The following is a 10,318-nucleotide window of genomic DNA, read 5'->3' on the forward strand; positions in this document are numbered from 1 at the left end:
CTGCAGGTTCTGTCCTATGCCACCTTCCCACTGAAGCTCTCTCACACCAGCTTTCTTCTCATATTATTTATATGTGGGAATCACTTAGAACTGGATTTCTCACATGTGACTGTCATCTATAAATTTTAGTTGTTACAATTATTAATATTTTTCAAAACTACACTGAAGTAACATGCTGGTTTGACTGATTTCTCAACAGGCTGGTCCCACTTCCTGAAGCATTCTGGATTAACAACAGCTATTCGCAGTCATCACAGTTTTAGGAGGATTCATTCCCCTGACCTTGGTCCAACCTCTTTACCCAAACCCAAAGAGCCCCTTAAGAGTGGACCAAACATCATTTGTCCTTGTGAGTGTTTTCAGTCTAGTGTTCTAACCTTCTTGAGATCATGAAAACACATTTTTCCCTTTGATTTATTTTATCTAAGTGTCTTGGGTAGCTCCATAAATGGGTTTGTTGATAATAACTATGAACATGTTTTCATTCAAACTATCTCTCTGATGAGTATTTGGTGGCTGTAGAAAGAGAAGCTTTTGCCTATTAGCATAGGGTATTAAAACCTGAAGGTTAAATGTATGAGAATGACTTTGAACGACCTCGCTGAAGCAACACTGTGTAGAAAAAGAGTCTTAAAGTTTAAATGTCTTATATTTGATAGGGCTACAGAAAGGCTTTTCCACCCAAGGCAAGCTTTTGGGATGATGCAAGCGTATGTTTTCATATTGTCAATCCGAAGTCAGTAAAGTCTCCAGATTTCCAAAGGGATAGATCTGTAGTTTAGGCTTGTTGGGTAGGGGAAGTAGAAGGGTCAGGTTTATCATTTGACTGGGTGATAAATCTGTTTTGCATCTGGCTGGACTAAAAATATTTTTTGAAGGGGCCTTCTCTTTGCCTTGTTGTTTCTCAAATTGTCTGTAAAGACTGTACTTTGTTGGCATCAAGGTGGGCTCCCAGTGAGGAGACCCTAGGCTTTAAGCATACTTTTTGACAGAAGACCCCACCAGAAGATCACAATGAGCCCTTGATCTGAAAGAATTGATGGAAGAATCTAAGGTGACAAGAAGAGCTACTTCCGTCCAGGAGGGCTGGCCAGAGTGCAGTAAGTAGGCCCTCCCAGAACTCATCCGTGAGCACAGGGTGAAGAACTTGGTATACATTCAGTGCTTTTTTTTTTTTTTTTAATTAATTTTATTTTTAAACTTTACATAATTGTATTAGTTTTGCCAAATATCAAAATGAATCTACCACACGTTCAGTGCTTTTAAAAGACTAACTCAAAGACTGAACGAGCAATTTCGTTTATATTCTTCTCTGATCAGGATATAGGGCTCCATTCCTGGCCAGACCTGGATATGAAATTCTGAATCTAACAGTCAGCAATCTCACACTGTTCAGAGTCTTCAAATATCTCCTAGCTATGTGTGCTAAGAAACTTCAGTCTTGTCTGACTTTGTGCAACCCTATGGACTGTAGCCCACAAGGTTCCTCTGTCCATGGGATTCTCCAGGCAAGAACACTGGAGTGGGTTGCCATTTCCTTCTCCAGGGGAACTTACCGATTCAGGGATCAAACCCATGTCTGTTATGTCTCCTGCATTGGCAGGTGGGTTCTTTACCACTAGTGCCACCTGGGAAGCTCAAATGCCTCCTTGAGTTAGCCCAATAATTCCAGGAAGTGACAACAAAGTTCCCTTTACCTGGCACATTAACCACACCAAGGCCAGTTTTGTGAGTTCAAAAAGTTCAAAGTGAACTCTCTCAGTCATGTCTGACTATTTGTGACTCCATGGACTGTAGCCCACCAAGATCCTCTGTACATGGGATTTTCTAGGCAAGAATACTGGAGTGGGTATAACCCTTAATTGCAGGTAGGCAGTGAAGATGTCTTTCCTGCGTAGTTGCTATAGATTTGCAAGATTTGTTTGTGCTAATGAGGAACGACCTGCCTCAGCTGTGTGTAAACAGAGGCCTTGCATGATCTCAAAGCTTCTAAGACTCAATTTTACTGAAGATAGGCAAAGGAAATTAGGGAGCAAGACCTATAGGCCCCAACTCCATCCTTAAAGTGAATTTATTCCTCTTAGGCCAGGGACTAAAACATTTACATTGTGTAGTCCAGCGACTAAAACATTTACATTGTGTAGTCCAGCAGCTCAGAGTCAACCTTCTAAATAGTTTGGGACATTCAGCAGACTTTCGTTTTAATGTTCCTCTCCTTCTAGTCTATTCTTCCAGGCTTACATATCAATGAATGGATTTACTGTTTAAGATTTTAGTTGGAGGCAGGAAGGTAGGAATGTAAACTTGTGAGGGTGAGGGAAGAGCAGTTGGCAACTCTAAGATGTCCTGGGGGTTGGTGGGAGCTGGACCACAGAGTGGAATAAGAAACTGAATGAAGCTCTGTCCATATCAGTTACTCTGAAGAGGGAGCCAAGAAGTAGGCAGCTGACACATGGGTGTCAAGAGTATCTAGGCTGCTGGGAGACATGTTTAAGGAAGAGCTATTGCTTTACCAGAAGCACTGACCAGAAATGGCTCCTGAAATAGAACGAACCCAGGGAAGCATTTGTTTGTATGTGAAATCACTAGGGAACCTGTGGAGAGGTCAGAATGAAAGAGTTGATGTTGGGAAGTTCCTTTGAGAGCTGGGAGTGGGAAAGGTCGATTGCTATGGGGAGTCCACAAGACTGACAGTTTTTAAAACAGCTACAATCCTTTTTAAGAGTGACCAACAACTATTGTAGAGAGGCGATGTTTGTGAACCAGGCTATTTGGTGTTGTTTAGTCACTAAGTCATGTCTGACTCTTTGCAACCCCATGGACTATAGCCCGCCAAGTTCCTTTGTCATTGAGACTTCCCAGGCAAGAATACTGGATTGGTTTGCCATTTCCTCTTCCAGGAGATTTTCCTGACCCAGGGATCAAACCTTTGTCTCCTTCTCAGTAGACAGATTCTTCACCAGTGAGCCACCTGGGAATCAGGCCATAGCAAGAGCTGAAGAAAGGGCCTGCCCAAAAGTCAAATGTTTGAAATAAATATAATTTTATAAAGAAAGTGCATAGTATATGTGTATTTTTAAAGAAAGTATAAAGAATGTGGTGTGTGTTTCTTTGAAAACTTTTATTTTGCAGCTAACATTCATAGACTTTTCACCTTCAACTGACTCATTGTATTTGACTAGTTAAAAATAAAAAATAAATAGGTATATTGATATAACAGGCCAATACTTTGGCCACCTATGCGAAGAACTGACTCATTGGAAAAGACCCTGATGCTGGGAAAGATTGAAGGCAGAAAGAGAAGGGGATGACAGGTGGTTGGATGGCATTAGCAACTCGATGGATGTGAGTTTGAGCAAGCTCTGGGAGTTGGTGATGGACAGGGAAGTCTGGTGTGCTGCAGTCCATGGGATCGCAAAGAGTTGGACATGACTGAGTGAACTGAACTGACTGATATTGGTGTGTGTTCAACTTCCTAATGTTGCATATCTAAGTATTTCTGTATACCCTGACCCCAGTCCATACACACACACTCAACTGATAGCGGAATTGTTGTCTTGTATGAGTCTGATGGTTTTTACTTCTTGGAAGTTGCTCTTCTGGGAAATGCAGTCTACCTGTCATAAATGAAAAAACTGCCAAAGTGTTTCCTACCTTGCTAAAAAGTCAAAGAGGAGGAATTGTGTTTTATAATTGACAAAAGATTAGAACCAGTTCTTATATCCTTGCTTGGAGGTTCAAATCCAGACTTACAACATGTCCACTGACCATGCTATTCTAAATAGAATATATTAACATTAGTGCCAACTGTGACTATGGTAATCCATACAAATGAGGTTCATCAAAAGAAAGTGTGGATTCCACATAAATTTTTTTCTGTCTACACAGCATACGGGACCTTAGTTCCCTGACTAGGGATTGAACTCTTGCCCTTTGCATTGGAAATGTGGAAGCTTAACCACTGGACCACCAGGGAAAGCCACACATAAATGTTTGTCACTATTTGTTTTCTGTCACTATTTTGATTTTAAATGAGATATGAAGAATATGCATGAAAATAAAATCTATCCTACTTTCAATATTAATACTTATCAATATCAGTACTTTTTCTAAAGACCCTTTAAAGGGCTCTTGCGTTTATCTCTCCATCAGTCTCCCCACTAGTCCCAGCCCGCTCCTCCAGGGTTCCCTCTTTTTTCAAGCTGACCATTCATTTCTCTATGGCCATTCATTTCTCTTGTAGTAACGGCAGGAGCTGCCATGTTACAGGATCCTGCCCCTCCTTTGGTTCTACCTAGGTTCTTCTTTGGTGTAAAGAACTTGGAATCAAATAGGGTATGAGGAAGACCCTCTCCCATGGCAGAAGCTATGGAATGTAAAATTTAAAAGGTGTAGATAGCCATTGTTCCTGCCATGTGTGGAAAACTGCTCTAAAGTGAGAAAGATTGACACTCCAAGAAGAATAAAGACAGGATCTAGAGGAGTAATCCTGTTGATATTCAAGCTCCTGGTTCCACTTATTTCCCTGGATCACTGCCTATCCTGGTATTTGGTTAGTTCAACACTTCCTTGGGTTGCCCGAGCCAATAAATGCCCACTTGTCCTAAGTGGGCATTGCTTGGGTTATTAGTCATTTAAATAAAGAGTTCCATTCAGAGGATTTGGCAAAGTCCTAGGTGTGAAAATGGAAAGAAATCCTGGGACAGATTATTTCAAGGAACCATAATCAGAAATATTAATCCATAGCCAGACCTATCCATGGCATGAAGTATAAATAGGATATGCGTCATTGGCCCCAACCCACATAGGATAATTTTAAAATATGTTGCAAATTCTTTAGTGTTCTATACCCCTTCAGATGGGATATAATTTTCCCTTCACTTGACTAGGGACCTAATTTAGTGACTAGCTTTTAACAATAACAAAAAATATGGCAGAAATGACTATGTGACTTCTGACATTAGGTCTTAAAATAGATACCTTCTACCTAGTTTTCTCTCTCACAAGCCACTTTATCTAGGAGAATCTAGCCTCTGTGTCTTGCAAGCACTTAAGCGGTCCTGGGAGAGGCCCCATGGAGAGCAACTGAGTTCTGACAACAGCCAGCACCAATTTAGCAGCCCTGTTAAGTGAGCTATCTTGAAAGCAGACTCTCCGGTTCCATAACTGAGCTCTGGTCAATATCTTGACTGCAACCTCATGAGACACCCAGAGCCAGAACCATTTAACCAAACCATTCCTGAATTTCTGACCAACAGAAAAAAAATAAAATGTTTGTATTATTTTAACTCACTACAATTACATTTATTATACAAAAGAGCTGATTCATTGGAAAAGACCCTGATGCTGACAAAGATTGAAGGCAAAAGGAGAAGAGGATGAGATGGTTAGATGGCATCACTGACTCAATGGACACAAATCTAAGCAAACGTGGGAGATAGTGAAGGACAGAGGAGAACTGGTGTGCTGCCATCCATGGGGTCACAAAGAGTCGGACAGGACTTAGCAACTAAATAACAACAATAACAACAAAGAAATAATACTATATCCAAGACTGAATGGGGGTCATTTTGAAGAGGTTAGTAAGTCAATTTCAGTAGTAAGTGATGGCAGGAATTCCTCCAAATAGGCCACCCAGTCATAGAAAGGACTGAAGCTCATGATTTAGAAGTTTGATCCTCCCTAGCTAAGGTTGAGGAGAATGCAATGGCACCCTACTCCAGTACTCTTGCCTGGAAAATCCCATGGACAGAGGAGCCTGGTGGGCTGCAGTCCATGAGGTCGCTAAGAGTTGGATATGACTGAGCGACTTCACTTTCACTTTTCACTTTCAGGCATTGGAGAAGGAAATGGCAACCCACTCCAGTGTTTTTGCCTGGAGAATCCCAGGGACAAGGGAGCCTTGTGGGAGGCCGTCTATGGGGTCGAATAAAGTCAGACACGACTGAAGCGACTTAGCAGCAGGAGCAGCAGCAGCTAAGGTTAAAGGTCCTAAACACAGTTACTGCAGAACATGTAAGAATAGAATCATCTAGTATAACAAAAGGAAAATAGAATAACAAGTGGTCAATATGCAGTGTTTTGTGGTCAAATATATTTAGATTCAAAGCTTTGCTGTGCTAATTTCTGTTTGAACTTGTTACTTATTCATATTTTTTAAAGTTTCATTTTAGGGTAATCATACATTAGGACTTCCCTGGTGGCTCAGATGGTAAAGTATCTGCCTACAATGTGGGAGGCCCAGGTTTGATCCCTGGATCAGGAAGATCCTCTGGAGAAGGAAATGGCAACCCACTCCAGTACTCTTGCTTGGAAAATCTCATGGACGGAGGAGTGTGGTAGGCTACAATCCATGGGGTCGCAAAGAGTCGGACACAAATGAGCGACTTCACTTCACTCACTAATCATACATTTATAAAAATGTTGTAAAAATTCAAATTGAAAGATTTTTGGAGCATCTTTAATACAGCTTCCTCAAATGTTAACATTTTAGCAGTAGAAAATACAGCATAATAAAACAAGGAAAAACAAACAAAAAGTGAGTTCTAATAGCATTTCTTTGAATAATTTTTCTCATGAATGACTGTAATCTCAATTTATATTCATAAAAAGTATATTATGTTAACTAACCCTGTCCCCTCTTTCTCTTTTCCTTGATCCTGTTTTTCCCAAGGCACTTGGGTTGTTATTTTCTCCCTGCTGTTTCAAATTGTTCTTTTCCAGTGAAAATTTATGGGTCCAAGCTTATTTCTCTCTTCAAAAGATGCAGCCATGAGCTAAGAAGCCATCCTAAAGTTTCTCAATCTTAGTTTCTCAATATGTTAGCAAACACAATTTCCATAATGAATGATCCTTCCCTACCATGCCCCACACAAAGAAAATTTGAGAAATTGATCATAAACTTCTCAGCAAAATAGTTCTAGAAATGTGCAAAATATAATAAATTTTCAATATGTGTATCTTTCAAAGAACATTCTTTTTTATCTCATGACATGAAGGAATTTGTTTTCAAAACTTGAACTTAAGAACTATGCAAGCAGAGAAATGAACAAATCAGAGTTAAATCATAGATGACACCAGGTACGTATATGTGTCATCTGTTCATCTGTCACCCCACCCTGAAAATCAGCTCCTTGAAGGCAAGAACCACACATTATTTTGGGTCCTTTGTATCTAACACAATACCTGGCACATAAAGTATGTTCTGACTGACCTCAATATGATAGAGAAGTTTTCTCTTAAATATTCCATTTTTCAACAATTGATTCAAAACTTGAATATGCATCCTCTAAAACATCTAGATCAAAAGGAGAAAAATTCCTTATAAAGGGTCATTTCAGATATTTATAAATAAAGCTCAGCTGTCAGATACAGGAATGGACCTTTCCACCAATGTGCCTGCAGGACCAATTCATGGTCCACACGAGCCCTGCAGAAGCTCCACTCATGGGTGTTCCAGGCCTCTTCTCAGAGCCCCCTCTACAGAGTCTATGCCTTGCTAGCTTGTCATCACATCTGGCTATAGAGTAGAACTTAGTCCAGAGGGCATGTCAATGGCTCTCTTTTTACTTTTTTTTTTTAAACTTTATTATTGAGGACAAATAAAAAACAACTGAAATACAAACATAGTGAAATGATAGTTTTAGTCCACAGGCAGTTTTCGTAATTTGTGGCCAAGAAGGAGCTCCCTGTGCTTGACCAGGCCTCTCTTCCTACGTGCACCATGCTCTGCCCATTTCTTAAGTCTATGAGACATCAAAGTGCCTTCCTGCAGGGCAGGGCCTTATTTTCAGTGGACATAGCATGAGGCAGTAGCCACAAGCAGTAATGGCCCAATAAATAGCTGTTACATGAGCAAAGGAATGAACCATGTGGCTAATTTTTCATCTATCTGACTGCATTAAAGGGATGGAAGTGCTGGGAGAAGAAATGTTGGGAGAAGGAGAGACACAAGGCCAATCACTGACATTATAAATGCAAAATATTCACTGCGGGAGCTTGACTTCCCCACATAGCAATTATGTGTCATATTGTGTACATACTCTATAGCTTACTTCTCAAAACATATTTGTGGGTACATTTTTGCCAATGCTACTTTCGTAACACATGTTCCACGCAAATAACACAGAGCAGCCAGAAGCAAAACCCACCGTGTCCTGTTTTGTTTTATTTCTCTCTGTTAATGTAGATAAGACTCAGGATAACTGAGCTAATATTTTTCCCACCTCAAATAGAATTCTTGTATAAATTAAATTGTAAGTTACCTTCATGTCTACGGAGTAAAAGTCCAGTAGAACAGTTCTATTTTGTACGTGTGTGGTTACCACTTTCTTGGCACCCAGTAAGGATATTTTTGACTCTCTGCTGACATGAGCTATCGAGCCCAGTTGAGAAAACCCTCTGAGTGAAAACAAAAACTCACCAGAACAAATTAGGGATAGGGTACTTGGACGCAGTGTAAGCGTTGTGAAACCATCAGAACATGAGGATTTAGGATGTTCCTTTAAAGCCCCTTAGAATTTCTGAGAACACTCCTTGGGAAGTGTTTTGTTTTCATGGAAAAAGTTGTTCCATGCCTGACAGCATGAAGAAGCACATGAAGACTGGAGGCTGTGAGAACATTTTTGGCAAAAGCCAAGCTGGTAGCAAAAGTCTAAAAATTGTGCTTTCACGGGTCTGTCATAGTGTGCAAACATTTCTAGTCTTTATTTTATGAAATTAAGAATGATATAAAGCAATTGACACCTCTGTTGCCTCCAAGGGAAAGCTAGATTTTGCAGAGTTCTGGCATGTATCAGTGTGTGATTTGTTCAGATCAGCTACTCAGCTGTAATACACTGCCACTGCAGAGTTCACCTGATATGCTTTGGTTCATCCATTTAGCATTCTTCGTTAAACTCTTATGAGAGAGGATAGCCATGGCCAATTTAATAAAGAGGTAGATTTTAATTTTTTTAATTGATTGATTTTAAATTGATTGACATTTATATATCAGAAAAACCAGCATTCCAAATCCTGAAAGATGATGCTGTAAAAGTGCTACACTCAATATGCCAGCAAATTTGGAAAACTCAGCAGTGGCCACAGGACTGGAAAAGGTCAGTTTTCATTCCAATCCCAAAGAAAGGCAATGCCAAAGAATGCTCAAACTACTGCACAATTGCACTCATCTCACACGCTAGTAAAGTAATGCTCAAAATTCTCCAAGCCAGGCTTCAGCAATACGTGAACCGTGAACTTCCTGACGTTCAAGCTGGTTTTAGAAAAGGCAGAGGAACCAGGGATCAAATTGCCAACATCCGCTGGATCATGGAAAAAGCAAGAGAGTTCCAGAAAAATATCTATTTCTGCTTTATTGACTATGCCAAATCCTTTGACTGTGTGGATCACAATAAACTATGGAAAATTCTGAAAGAGATGGGAATACCAGACCACCTGAGCTGCCTCTTGAGAAATTTGTATGCAGGTCTGGAAGCAACAGATAGAACTGTACATGGAACAACAGACTGGTTCCAAATAGGAAAAGAATATGTCAAGGCTGTATATTGTCACCCTGTTTATTTAACTTCATGCAGAGTACATCATGAGAAACGCTGGGCTGGAAGAAACACAAGCTGGAATCAAGATTGCTGGGAGAAATATCAATAACCTCAGATATGCAGATGACACCACCCTTATGGCAGAAAGTGAAGAGGAACTCAAAAGCCTCTTGATGAAGGTGAAAGTGGAGAGTGAAAAAGTTGGCTTAAAGCTCAACATTCAGAAAACGAAGATCATGGCATCTGGTCCCATCACTTCATGGCAAATAGATGGGGAAACAGTGGAAACAGTGTCAGACTTTATTTTTGGGGGCTCCAAAATCACTGCAGATGGTGACTGCAGCCATAAAATTAAAAGACGCTTGCTCCTTGGAAGGAAAGTTATGACCAACCTAGATAGCATATTCAAAAGCAGAGACATTACTTTGCCAGCAAAGGTTCGTCTAGTCAAGGCTATGGTTTTTCCTGTGGTCAGGTATGGATGTGAGAGTTGGACTGTGAAGAAGGCTGAGCGCTGAAGAATTAATGCTTTTGAACTGTGGTGTTGGAGAAGACTCTTGAGAATCCCTTGGACTGCAAGGAGATCCAACCAGTCCATTCTGAAGGAGATCAGCCCTGGGATTTCTTTGGAAGGAATGATGCTAAAGCTGAAACTCCAGTACTTTGGCCACCTCATGCAAAGAGTTGACTCATTGGAAGAGACTCTGATGCTGGGAGGGATTGGGGGCAGGAGGAGAAGGGGACGACAGAGGATGAGATGGCTGGATGGCATCACTGAC

The sequence above is a fragment of the Bos grunniens genome, chromosome 9 (assembly GCF_055505025.1).
Source record: "Bos grunniens cultivar Pamir isolate PY7600 chromosome 9, Bosgru_T2T1.0, whole genome shotgun sequence".
Classification (NCBI taxonomy): Eukaryota; Metazoa; Chordata; class Mammalia; order Artiodactyla; family Bovidae; genus Bos; species Bos grunniens.